The 14,811-nt window shown below is 45.9% G+C and overlaps 1 pseudogene; it reads right to left on the bottom strand.

The window, feature by feature from the left end:
- Positions 1 to 385: 385 nt before the first annotated feature.
- LOC138366528 (tRNA (guanine-N(7)-)-methyltransferase-like) lies at positions 386 to 1,091 on the bottom strand (annotated as a pseudogene).
- Positions 1,092 to 14,811: the final 13,720 nt, after the last annotated feature.

Here is a 14,811-nt window from a genome sequence, read left to right as displayed (position 1 = left end):
CTGCTAGAGATTGTTGGTGGTGTACACAGTGGGGGACATGTGTAACAATGTTACTTGGCTGCCCTCACTACTCTTTTCTTGAGGTTATCTTAATATGATTTTGGGGCCTAGCGTCACCGCGGCCCGGTCCGCGACCAGGCCTCCCTTTTGTTACACACCCCCAGGAAGCAGCCCACAGCAGCTTTCTACCTCCCAGGTACCTATTTACTGCTAGATAACAGGGGACATCAGAGTGAAAAACTTTTGCCCATATGTCTCCGCCGCCCCCGGGGATCGAACCCGGAACCTCAGGACTACGAATCCTAAGCGCTGTCCACTCAGCTGTCAGGCGCCCACTCGTCTGTCGTCTGATACAGTTTGTTACTGTACACACACTTCCAAAATGCTAAGTTGTCTTGGATCTGACATGCTGCGACAAAACAGCCAGGAACTTGTCTCCACTATTGCGGGATACCTTCTGACCCTCCTCGGTGCTCTCAAATAGGCACTGTGCCACTGGATCATTAGCCAAATTATTCTCATCCACACGAATAAATAAAGGCTGTTCTGTAAAATGATGAACCATCCACTCATGAAGGTCCTTCACATCCGTCACAGTGTACACAAGGTCCCCGTTCACGCAGAACGTAACCATATTCTGCCAGGAGTGATGCATTGATAATTCTCCATTTGTGCTTGGCTCTTTTGAAGTGTGGATGACGAAACAGGAACATTTTGCTTAAATGTCCTTTCTCAAAGAAATTTGGAAGGTACTTCATTGCATTAGTACGAATACAAGCTACATTTTGATATCCGCGAGGCACATCCTTCTTATCTCTCAAGCCATGAATGCGGTCAACAACAAAGTCTGGCACCTTCACCCGTATTTCCATGCCTAACATAAGCTTGTCAGGAAAAATCTGGGCAAGGACAACCAACACTCCTCCATAGCCACACACAATGTCAGCAAATTCCACCTTCTTGGTATTATCTCCAGACTAGTACTTGGGGAAAGTATGGACTCCGGTCCATTGTAATTCCAATTCCAGTCCGGTAATTGGGTTGAAGTGAGCACACAGTCGATAATTTTTCTTCTGTGGTGATTTAGGCATTTTTAGTGAATTACTGGAGAGCTTGGCAAGGGAGAATAGGTTGTCTCTGGAGGCCTTTTGCTCTCCATTATTTGAGCATTGTTGTGGGGCGAAGAGCACACGTGGCCATGTGAGCACCGTAGTCCGGCTCACCACTCACAACACTCAAACCCAACACGATGGCTGCAGTTGCTCATCACATAGCGCTCATGTCAAGGAATGCTCATCACATAGCGCTCATGTGAAGGAATGCTCAACACAGCGCTCATGTCAAGGAATGCTCATCACATAGCGCTCATGACAAGGAATGTTCATCACCTGGCGGTGTTAGCATGAGCAGGAACCTCTTGAGCTCTCCGAGGTTATGACGATGGTCGTCTGCTGGATGAGGTCTTCTTATAGACAATCACTACATAGCATCTGTTGGACTTAATGTTCTTGTATTAAATGTTCTCAGACGAAACATTTTGGGTTCGCAGCAATCTCCAGTGATACGAGGAAGTGAACTTGCACAGCTGTTGATGTAACATGTTGACTGCATGTGTGTGTCGGGCCTTCGGGAGTGTGTGGGGCCCGGAGTGCGTGCCGCCGGAAGTGCGTGATGTTCTAGAAATTTTTAATAATTGGGAGGGATCATGGATGTTTGGTATGTGTCAAGGCCAAGGCACTAATAAAAGCATACCATAACTTGGTCTATCCATTAAGAATTGAGTGAAGCTATAATACAAATTAAGAGTAGTGAAGCATCAGGCGAGAGGTAGAGGTAACTAAGAACTATAGGCTGTGGCTAAAGCTCATAATGACCTACATTACTAGGATGAGCCTATCACAAGCCGTGAGACTCGCCACTGGTACAGCAGAGGACACACGGGTTTGTTCTATGGAAAACTTCAGACTTTGAGCAGTTATGAGATCAAATCCTCGCTGTTTTGTGAGGAACAACCAATTAGTACCAAAACTCTGATCATATCTTGTTTGGAAGGAACGTTGAAGGTTTCGTCTGCAATTCTTTTATAAATACAGTTGTTGACTATTTGCTGTTTGCACCTTATGCAGGAGACCCACAGTTACCACAGTGGTCTGGTAGCTCAGCTCCCATGACCTATTATTTTGTGTGAGGGCATTACCACTGACCAGGTCACTTAGTCATACCCTGAAGGGCGAGGCGATACCCTGTGGGTAGTGCCACAAAGGGGCATTTTACAAGGTGCATTGAGCTTGCCTGTGAAAGGTAGACCAAACAGCTCAATTAGGTGTTAGGTATCCCTGATTACAATGTTAAAATCACTTTAGACCTCCGTTGGAGTGAAATAAATTTCTCCAGACCTACGAGTGACTTGGAGATTAGGGAGGGCAGTGAATCTGTCCTTACTATGGGGAAACGACATGGAGAAGTTCAGGAGAAAGGGGAAATGGAAGCCTTTTCCTGACAACAAAGGATAGTGCACCGAGGAACAGCAAGTAGAGAAGGAAACTGCTATCAAGGCTACACGAAGTATTTTTACCAGCAAGACACCAGATATAATGAACCTAGAGAGGATAACACCAGTCATACACCATCCACTGTCAGACTCGGCACATTTTCCCAAATTCAAGATAATGCACAGCCAACTTTCCTATAACATATGGAGTAGTAACGGCAACGGAAGAGGCAACCCGAGCTCAAAATTCCCATCTCAGTCAACCTAAAAGAATAAATTATAATGACACAACCAGACCAAAAGACTGCAATTTATCTAGAAATGGTAATATTCCTGCAAGGAAAATCTGTGTGCTTGCTCAAGCTGGACCCTTCAGAAAGATGCGCATGAGTCTTGCTGTTGGGATACCCAGTAGACGTAACACTAGATCCAATACTAAAACGCAAGCAGATCTTGAATGCAGAATGATGGCTCACAAAAATATACAAAAGCAGCTACACGTCAGGTTCTTGTGACCGTCATGGGATGTGCGCCAGAAACATTCGGTCATGGAAGTTGGAGAATGTACAGAGACCATACGTCTCGGAACCCCTGCGCGGCTTCAGATGTCATAAATACGGCCTCCATCAAACACGCTGCACCGAGGAGGAGAGATGCGGAGTGTACAGCCTGAGGCATCCAACCAAAGACATTATAGCAAAGCACAAGGCAACCCAGACCACAGCCGCCAAATGTCCAAGTTATGGCGGCAAACATCGTGCTTGGAGAACAACCTGAGCCACACGGAAAGAAAAGGTACAGACAGCTGAAGTCAGGATAATCAGACGACCAGCACAACATACACAAACACCAACGTCTGGAACACTCGTGCACAGCCACGACAAAAACGTGTACTCGGAACACAATTTCCCCGGCTCAACTCCAAATAGGATAATAAACAAAAACACTGCAGAAATACAAGGTAACAAAATACAATTAGCAGCCGATGATTCACAATAACGGGAATGAAGTATTTTGACCAATCCACACACTAGATAATGAAGGGACGACGACACTTCGGTCTATTCTGGACCATTCTCAAGTCGATTAAGACAATCGACTTGAGAATCATCCAAAACGGACCGAAACGTCGTCGTCCCTTCATTTTCTAGTGTGGATTGGTCAAAATACAATTACTTTGAGTCAACACAAGACTTACAGTTTTACAGAGGTCCAGAGGTTTTACAGAGGTCCTGTGAAACATTGTGAAGATCATGGCTTAAGACCATTATTAAGTGCTTACAGATAACGCAGACTCTCCCAACAAGACTCGATAAATCACGTGTAATAATAGACACGGTCGTGCATTAGACCACAGTTACATAAGCAACGGTATGAGAAAAGACGGAGCACAAGAGGACAAACACGACATGGACAGACCACCAATAAGAGTCTGGTAGTAAAGACATCAGACCATAACGATCCACAAAAGCAGCTGCAGGAAGCAGTAGCCACTCAGAATCAATGATATCTTGTAATTCAAGAGACAGACATGAACAATCAGTGCAGTTTGATATGTAGCAACAACGAAATACTGGATGGCAGAGATGCATTCAGACACCACCAGAAACCGGCATAAATAATCAATGCAGAATCAATTTCTGTTGGTGTTACCTGTCTTAGTAGAACTTATCTATGGAATCGACTTACATATTCTCCACTTCGCTAGTAGACATTGCAAATCGGACTGCATTGATTATATAATAATTATTATTTTGTAGACATTGACTCTTAGGCACAGGCACATATGCTTTAGTAAAGCTGCAAGGCCAGGTGCGAGACAACACTTGTATGAGAGTGGAACTCTTCGAGGAGTCCTCCTCTGCTATGGTCCTTTTGCCATCCTAACTTTCGCCTTAGTTATGAGAAACTCTGCATCTCCTGCATTACTCTGACATTATTCAGTGTTGTTAACACCCTAATGACTGTTGCCAACTTACAGACTCAGGCCTTTTGTGATTAATGGCTGAGCAAAAGTGCCTACAATCTCATCAAACTCGACATTCCTTTTACATTCAGTCTACTTGTCTCCGATATGCCTCTTCATCTGTACCTCACCATTCTGGTGTCATACACACCAGTCACCAAGAAGGGTAATGAGAAACTTACTCTTCTCAAAAAAATTACACTTGAAACAATTGCCTCCTTCATAAAAAATTTAAGATCTCACGAGCACTGTCTGCCCCGACGGTACTGTCCAATCTTCTACTGGACGGATTGCCGCAACATAAATGTTTTATAGAAATAACACATGCACACAGACTGTCGGTGTCCGGTTAAACAACTGGCTGTACTCCACACAAGCAGAACTAGCAGCACTTGAACTAGCTACCAGTACATTAAAAAACATAGGAGGAAGAAAAATATTTAGTGATCAAAGTCTGGTCTTCAAGCAATCGAAAACTTCTGGAAGGTCGACGGCAAGAGCCTCATACTACCACTTTTAAATGACCGGAGTCGCCGCTCTGCTACCGGAGGGCGCTGACGTTCGGCCCGGGCTGTCAGTGTTGACCTGTAACTGCTGCGTGGTGGTCGTCTTGTTGACGGTGTGGTGCGGCCATTGGCCGGGGCCTGGCGGGTGTCATGGCGTCGACTAGTGGTGGCCGTGTTCGCCGGGTCGACACCGCCCGACTTGATTTCTCGGCCCCCGTTGACTGGCCCTTGGTGGAGGTTGCCCTTATGGACGTCATGCGTGTGGAGTACCAAGATCTCTACGGTGTTGAGAAACTTTCCCCTACCCGGGTGGCGGTGACGTTCTCCTCGGCGCAGGTGTATCAGCTGTTTGTGCGTCGATGGGGTACACGGACGCATGTACTTCCAGGTTCTGCTGTGACGGTGGAGGTCTCCGATCCGTGGGGCCCCCTGACGTATGTGAGCGTTCATGGTGCGCCGGTGCAGTTTCCTGAGGATGAGCTGTCCGCCGCGTTCCGTCGGTATGGTGAGGTGGTGGGGCAGCGTCATGCCTGTCTGCTTAGTGGGCGCCTGAAGGGGCTCCGTATGGGTGCCCGTACTTTGCGCATGCGGCTCTCTGGGGCTATTCCCTCTCGGGTGGCTGTGTGTGGGTTTTATGTGCGTGTGTTCTACCAGGGGCAGACTCGCTCCTGTTTCCGGTGTGGTGAGGTAGGCCATTTCGCTGCAGCTTGCCGTGCCCCTCGCCCGGAGGACCCATCAGTTTTCCATGCGGATGATTTTCCACTTCTGCCGGAGGCTGGGGCGCCCCCAGTGGGCCCGGGCTCTGTGGGTGTGCCTCTGGAGGCGTCGTCCCCAGCTGTCCCTACCTCTCCGTCTGCTGCTGGGTCCTCTGCTCTGTCTGTTGACTCTGATGCTCTCGCGGCTCCTGCTTCGGGTGCGCCTCTGCTGGTGGTGGCGGAGGTACATCGCGACCCAAGTGTCTCTTTGAAATCCGACGTGTGTGGTGTGGTGCCGGCGGGCGACCCGTGTGCAGTGGCCAGTGTGCTTCCCGAGGCCAGGGGCTGTGTTGTTACTGTGTCTCCTGACGGCCAGCCTAGCGGTGTTCCTGATGCTGGTGCCGTGGCGCAGCCGCCTGCTGTCGCTTGTGCTGTGCCTCCTGTGGTTGCATTGGGCTCTTCTGTTCCTCGACGAAAGCGCGCTCCGAGGGATCGGTCGCACAGCAGGGGCCCCCCTGGGAAGAGGATCGAGGCTTCGGGTGGTGTGCCTTTGGCTGGTGCTCCTCCCTCCGCTTCTCCAGTGGTTCCTCCTCCCCCTTCGGAAGCGGGATCTGGGGATGAGCGGGGCATTGAGCGTGGTGTCGGGCTCGGGGCGGCGGAGGCAGGGGAAAAACTGTGGATGGTGTCCTCGACGCCTGGGGCGCCCTCTTCGTATGGTGTCTCCCCTGTGATTTTGAAGGCGGTTCCTGGCCGGTCGTCTTCCAGGGTGCGGCAGGGGGTTGAGCCTGGTGGTGTGGATGTGGCTCCCGCTGCGGGTGCGGTTGTGTCCCCTGGGGGATGCGTTGGGTTGGGGGTGTCCTGAGGTTCTCCCGATGGCACCCTCTGTTGTCTGTGCGTCTTTGCATGTTCGTGGTTTAAATGATCTTGGGGTCCAGTTGGGCCTGTTGGATGGTGTGTGTGTGTGTGTGTGTGGTTGTTTTGTTTCTGTTGTGGTTGCTCCCGTGGGTGTGTTCGTTTGGGTGTGCTTGTGTGTGGGTGTGGTTTTTATGTTTTCCCTGGCTCCTGCGTGGGCCTTTTTGTTTGCCTTGTATGGGTTTTATGGTTTGTGCATTTTTGTTCTTTATGGTATGTATGCTTATATGCTCCTATGTCTTTGGAGCGTGCCTCTTCTGTCTTTTGTGATTTTCTGTGTGGGTGTTGGGGTGCCCGGGTTTATGTTTTGTCCTCCCCCCCTCGACCCCTTTTCATGTACTACTGTTCCTGTGTTATGAGTGTTCTTTTTGCCATTACTGATTGTTATTTCTCTTTTTATGTGCCATGTACTTTGCCTTGGGCTATTTATGTATTATTTATCTGTTCTTTCTTGATTTGTGTTTTGTGTTCTGCCTTTGTATTATGTCTTTTTAATTATGCATGAGGAAACGGAGTAAGAAACAAGAATTGTACTCAGTTATTTCTGTTTGACTTTCAATGTTCTGTATTTCCATGTTTTTTGTTTAATGTCGTTTTGTAATTTTGCCTCTTAGGGGTTTCGAAGGCCTGTTGTTCTGTACTTTTATGCACCTGTGTTTGGGTTGTTGGGCTGGGCTTGTATGTGCGTTCTCCTTTTGTATTTCTGTACTTAAGGTTGTGTGGATGTGCCTATGTTTTATGTTATTTCTATTGTGTGCTATTTATGTCATGTTCTGTTTTTTGTGGTAAATACTGTCCCCGTTTCTGGGTTCTCTTTTTTTGTGCCTTGTGTCATGTGTTTTATTTCTTGGTTTTTGTTGGGTATGTTTAGTGTATCCGTGGTTTACTCCTTTGTTATGTTGTCCTGTGTATGTTCTTAACTTGTTCTTTCGGCGGGTGTCTGTTTTGTACATTGTGTATTCTTTTATAAAAATAAAAAAAAAAAAAAAAAAACTTTTAAATGACCTAATCGCTGCACAAAGTAAAGGGTTTTGAATAAACTTTGCATGAATACCATCACACATATATAAGCCATTATAATGCTCACATAAATATAAGCCATCATAATGACATAGCAGCCAAAATAGCGTGTAACAAAGATGAAGTTAAATTAGACCTGGGTATCCCCATCTCTGCTGTCAAAACTATATTGTTCCAAACACTCGGGTCTGATAGGAGAGAAATTACTCCCAACAACCTGAAAGCACCAGAATAAAAAGTTATTTGTTCAGATCTGAAACTGAAACCTATGCTTATGGGCAGTACTAAACGTCCACCAGACTGTGCGACACATTGGTTGCCAGGATCAGGTTGGGTTAGTTACCTGTGGCAGGTGGCTACACGTGACAGATCTCCCAATCCTGAGCACTCCAGACGCAAACTGTGAGTAGGAACTGGGGTATGATCTTGCGCACACATCACCGAATGCCCAGTTATCAGACCATTCAGATCCTTTAGCATGAGGTACCTGGAGATTTGCAATAACTTTATTCACACTCGTGTTCTTGAGGATATCCTAATAATGCACCCAAAATTTGCCAGTGCAGGCTACTGCACATATGGCCCCAAATGACTAACCATCCTGTGTGATGGGGATTTAACCATCACGTAGCTAGCTTTTTGACACACTGTACTCTTCCATCATATTGTCTAGGATAGCTGCATAAATGCAGATGTACCTAAATATGTTAATAATGATAACAAGCTACCATGCCATGGCATTTGCAGGAGTTAAATTAGAAAGCTATGCTGATACAGCATTAGTCGCCAAAGGTCCTTCACTCTCGAATAAAGCACAAGTAGCACTAGATAAAGTAACCGCCGAATGCAGCATTTTAGGGCTAAACATATCTGCACAGAAAACTAAGGCAATGAAACAAGGTGACAACACTCCAGACAGGCACCTACGCATTCACGACATTAACCTTCGGTGGGTTACACAACTCTGGTATCTTCGGGGGATTAATTCTAAAATGACATTCGGCCAGTAAATTCAATATCAGAAGGCATAATTGCGACTGAGCAATTATCACATGGTACATGGCGACTGAGCATTATCATCACAATAAGAGCAATCACATGACACAGTCTAGGAGCTGGACAGTGTTAATGTTTTAAAAATGCGTCGTTCGTTCCTTAGTTGCTTATACAGCGTTTTCCTTAATCATTCTTCCTCCTGGCCAATCAGCCGATCCTCCAAACAGACCCAAAAGTGATTCCATGCATCTGCCAAAGCCCCCTGTTTATGAATGAAAAACGGAATACGCACGAATCGCAACCGATTTCATTCGAACACTTCCGGAACAAGTGCTTCCCTGACGAATTTTGTTCGAACCACAACGCTGTAAATGCTTCACCCACGTACTACAAATACAAATAATCAACAGAACCTAAACACCTAACCTAACCTATGCCTATATATGCACAATTTGCTATTATATTATATTAATTTATCTTTGAGAATTTCCGTTTTCAATGAACAGCATGTAAAAATTTTGGAGTGCATCTGTGGGTTCGCCCGCTGGATGTAATGGACTTTAGTCGAGGACGGGTTGGCCAATGGGCACAGGTTGAGGTTGTTCAAAATTTTGTAATGTGAGACATAACAGGAGCGCCTAGATGAACGAAAATATTAAGCCTAAGACTAGAATTAAAACTAACATCGGTTGAAATAACGGTAAATGGGCTTGATGCATTGACCAAGATAATGATTAGACAAAGAATCGGTTCACTTGAAATTATAATCACTGGAGCACCAACTCGGAACAGAAGAGCTTCAGACTCCAGCACGTGGACCCATTGTGCAATAAACACATCATACATAAGAGGTCACAAATACAATCACTGAGTGGGTTGTCGACGAAATACATGCAGACTTCTTTATGTAGGCCCCTTGGTAATCCATCTGCCAGCAGACTTTAAGATCATTGCTCTTTAAGAAAAAAATAATCGGCCTAATCCCGATCTGTTGTTTCATTGCACAGATGAATACGAAGCAAACTTACCTGACAGATTCACTTCACTGACGGATCAGTAGACCAGCAGGGACAAGAATCCGGAGCTGCAGTTAAGGCAGTAAATTCTGTAGCTAGTTGGAGAGACTCAAACAGGTGTTCTACCTTACAAAAATGCTAGCCATTCAAAAGGCTTTGGAACCTGCTCTTGTTGAACAGACATTGCAACATTCATCTGACTACAAATGTCATAGCATTAATGTGAACACTCGACAATTAAGATTGTAGGATACTTAAGCTAACTTGCAACAAAGAGAAAAATCTAGACATTTACATACTAGTTTAGCACAGATTAAGCAAATAATTGAGAGGGGAATGCCAAAGACGTACAGTGACCACAACACAGCAACTGCAACATCAGAATCAGTGAGATGGTTCAAGAATTTGACCAATTACGAGCCACTTACATAGATGAAAGGGAGTAATAGAAAAACGGGGATTGCACCAGCCTTCAATGACTTAAATGTAAAGATATGGTTATGAAAACAAGATTTTTAGCAGCACACGCAGGCCAGAGATGAAATGATGCATGAAACAGCTTCTGAAATTGCACCATGTAGAATATTTTGATTTGTCTAATTCAGGCCTTCCCCACAGTCATTGATATCCACCCTACAAATGTGCTAGATGGCCCAGAGAATGTTTAAGTTTGTGGGAAAGTGCGAGTTGTACGATTTTGTTTAAGGGAAGGTATTAGCCTAGTACTCCAAATTTGGCTTCTGTGACAGTTGTAGGGGAGTTGGTTCCCATCTAGGGCGGTGACACTGGCATACCCGGGATGCAACGAGAGACGTGATTGGCTACAGCCCTGCACCTTCCTCTAATCAATAGGAAAAGTGCAGGGCTGTACCTTCCGATTATTTTGGGCGAGCCGAGCTACGAGACAGCTCAAAGGTCCTGACGATGTAACTGTTATCTCAGACTTGGACGAGGAACGACGTACACGTGAGTGCTCAAAGATTTTTGCTGGATTACCTTTTGTCCTGTAAAGTGTAGCTTTAAAGAGACAGCAATAGACCTCTGCTTTACGTGAGGGGCGGCTGATGACATTTTGAAGAGGTATATGGGATGGAAGAGGCTGTGCAGGAGGGCCTAGTGCGGGGTCGCTCCACAGCTTAATGAAGTGACCAAGGACATCAGCCACAACCCCAAGAGTAACTGTGGGCAGTGTAGTCACCCTCCAGGTCCTCAACGCAGTCCCGAAGAAGTGAGGGAGTCGGCCAGTGCACACGAAGTGCCGGTGTGGAAGTGGCCAGTGTTGGGGGTTTCCACCTCTCTATTATTCTCTACCCTTACTCTGGGGTGAGCAATAGTTATGCTCAAGGTAACTCACCGTAGCCCCGCGGGTCTTCCCTCGATCCTCACGGCGCCACTGCACGCCAGGAGAGTCTCCCAGTCAATCTTAACGGCCTCTTATTAAGAAAGAGTGAGAACACGACTCGATCACATCGACCGTCGTGTGCCCTCCCCAACAATAGGGCTCTACGGTTATTCACAAGATCGCCAACTGGTGTTTAAGGTGGCCAGTAACACCCTCAGTGGACTGGTGTATTCAGTGGTAGCCTTGGCAAGGTCACACTCAAAGATCAGGAATCAGGCAGGTACTTATTGTTATCACTCTATATTTACCAGTATAATATAGCCACAAGATCAATGGAGGGGATGATAAAAACACTAAGATAGTTTTGTATTTTACTTAAAATGTATGAAAGATGTCACAAAGCCAAACAGCAACAAATAAATCGGCAAATCCTGACGCGGCCGGAAGTTCCCACGAATAGTCCGCGATCATTAGGTGGCAACACCTCCCCCTCCTCAAGTGTCAAGAACAGCTGATCGCAATGGACTTTCCGCGCGAAATTTGCTTGTTTGCTAGATTCACGCGCGCGGTTTCTTTAAATTCTCCAATATTACTAGAAACTCGCACACTCGATATTGGCACAAATAAACCGAATTACTTAGTTACACTGTACTCAGGCTCAAACAGTCTTTTCTACAATCAATTCTACAATGATTCACTGTAATGGCATCACATTGTTCTTCACTCAACAATATATTATAAACTATTAACACTGGAGTTTTCAGCACTTTCTCTCGTTGGCGATAACGCAATAATTCACTGTACTCACAAATGATTATTCACTGAATGAACATAGACATATATATGGTATATAAATCAATCATCAATACATGGAAAATAAATAGTTTCTGGGCACATAGCCTAACCTCCAAATACTGGCATAATCTTATATATAATTTACCACTATATGTTCATATCAAAATCTATAGAAAGATATACACAACACAGTAAATTTATCACTGGTTCCTGGTGTCTGTACACACCAATAATCAACATGAATATTACAAGTACTCTTGATAGTACTGTCTAGCACACTGGTGCTTTACCGTGACATAGGTGAGACTTGCTCACGACATATAAAATCTTCAGGCTAGATAATATAGCCAAATAATATAGCTAACTAAAGGGGAATGGGGAGGGAACTAGAACCACCTACTTCACCCTATCCTCCGATGAGAGTCGAGATGTAGCTCCTGGTCCTCGTGTCGGGAACGCCCCCACACTACACGTCGTCGTGTCCTACCAGAGCCTCTCGTCGTCCCACCGTTTAGCGCGTCGTCTCCGTGCCTCCTCACTGCAGGTCCGTCCTCCTCCTTGACTTCTTGAAGGTTGGAGTCGGTCTCCTGGCCGTCGTCTTCTCCCAGCAACGGCTGTCGCCTACGTCTCAGCTACAGTCGTTCGGTTTCCCCAAATAGTCCTCTCTTCCTCAGCTACCCAGTGGCTCTGTCAGCCACTACGCTGTCACGAACTGGTGAATTGCCACAGACGTCAACATACGTCACTGCACGGCTTCACTGCTACTGGCACAGTACCTGACTGGAGCACTTGTTGCTCAAATAACCGTCAATTCCCTCTTCTGGTTCAACACATGAACTAGGGAAGACTTCTCAGAGTACTGGCGGACTTCAGGTGACGCGTAAATCCACGGTAGTGGGAAACAGCTGTCCGACAGACAGGACCACTCGTCGCACGTCCGACCTCTATGACGTGTCGTGTCTGACTGCTGGCGCCAGCCCGGCGCGCTGGCCGGACCCCCTTCCTTCGTGACGTCACCTTTGCTACGGGAGGTTTTCATTGGCTCCCGGTGCCACACTGCTGTCGGTGACCAATCCGGTGCCACTGACGTCACACGGTTTTGGCGGGAGATCAGAGAGGTAAGAGCCATCTTGGCTCCCTAAAGGGCCTAAACCACAGGCCAAAATATTACTATTTCACAAATTTCTCGGCTCTCCGAGAACACTTCACTCTCTCCCATATATCAAATTGTAGCCTGCAACGTAGAGAACGCTTGGGAAAAGCAGACATGACTCTTACTGCAGGCGTGGGAGAATTACAAGGGGGGTAAACTCCGTCACACCAGTGACAATTTTCACTGAAAAATTGTAATGTAAAATTCCATCAGTGTAATGTTTCCTGTCACTGCAATTTTCAGTCAAAAAATTGCAGTGACAGGAAACATTACACTGATGCGGCAAGGCAGTGATTAATGAGGAGTTCGCTCGAGTCGAGAAACTATTGGTCAGCAGAGATGGTTAGTGTTAAATATTGGCCAACAAGTAGTGACAGTGGTTGTGGGGTTCTCGGCGCTAGTGTAGCTTGTTAGTGTGTGAAGCAACTTTCCCAACAGCTACACGAGGATGGCGAGTAGGCTAGTAGAGCGAAAAGCTTTTACAACAGCTTAGGCAGAGTGGGTTCCGGAAGGGCCCCCGGGAACGCGACCTGTGACACTTACGAGGAAGCCCAGTAGTGGTGGGCTCGGCTGTGAGGAAGCTGGAATATGACGCCAGTGAATACCCACCGAGGCTATTGGAAAGTGGAGTAGATTGAAGGGTGCACCCAACATCGGAGGACAACTGGTGAGGGAGTGACGTCATTGGAGACAGCATCTGAAGCAGTGGCGAGACTTGGGCCAGGAGCAGCTCTTCGCCTCAGTGATACTAGTCAACTGTTAATACCCCCCCCCCCCCTCCCGTAATATCCCCTTATGATAAGGAGCTCCTTAGAGAACAGGTTTTATAATCTAATACTGTCAGGATATGCTTTGATTTACATATATTAAGGTGTGCTGATTACTGATGTGGTATAATAATCAAACTTGAGGTGTAGCCTAGTGGCGGTTAGAGGTCATCTGCTGAATTTTGACCAAGAGAATTTAAATTAAATGAAATTTTGTCTCAACATCTCGTAATTATTGGGGATTATTACTATTTGTGTCACTACCAGTATCTCTGTAATGTAGTGAAAACTGAGAACCATGGCCGAGAGCGGCTAATAAATACTTGGTAAATGAGGCTAGTACTACCAGTGTTGTATTTATTATTCTCGGTAAATGTTAGTTATTTTGTTTCCGTACTCACCTCTATTATGCTCTGCCATAGCAGCTATGAGTTGAACTCGCGCCACCCCTGAGTATTAGAATAATTCAAGAATGTCCAACACTGCAGCAATGTTTTAAAAACACACTTGAGAGGGAGGAGGCGACGCAGGCTATGTTACCTTGTGATCAGTGTTTTTAATGCATTACCATTTAATTATTATTTATTACATATGTAATTATAATCATACTTTAACCAGTTTTTAACAATTTCTAACAAAATTGATTTAACTTCCTCATGAATCATATTGAAAATATATTGTTTAGAATCTGCACTAGACGGAACACGTTCTACGACATACTTGTTAGCTGCTCTGGTTTTGAGCAATAATTTGTGCTTAGCGCGTTTCTTTGCGCATTAATTCAACCTTTCGGCAGATGGCATTTCTCTTCTAAGGTGGTTTGTAGTTCTGCCTCGTCCTTTGCGTCCTTGACTTCATCAGTCAACCCCTCTAGCTCAAAAGCAATAATTGCCAGTTTGTCTGGTGGTGATCCTAGTGACGATAGTAGTCAGACAGTGCCTCCATTACTTGTGGTCTCCATTTTGATGAACCTGTTAGCGAGCGTCCTGACAGTTACAGCTCAAGACGAAACTCATCAGAAACAGTCGTGACATTTCTGCCTGGTTGTGTGTGTCGGTTCTAAACTCAGGCCAATAATTAACCAGAAGCTCGCAGTAGTGTTGATGCTGTTGAGGGGGAACCTAATCCAGAGTAGGACTGTGGGGTAACCTA

The sequence above is a fragment of the Procambarus clarkii genome, chromosome 19 (assembly GCF_040958095.1).
Source record: "Procambarus clarkii isolate CNS0578487 chromosome 19, FALCON_Pclarkii_2.0, whole genome shotgun sequence".
Taxonomy (NCBI): Eukaryota; Metazoa; Arthropoda; class Malacostraca; order Decapoda; family Cambaridae; genus Procambarus; species Procambarus clarkii.
This window is presented reverse-complemented; position numbering and strand designations above follow the sequence as displayed.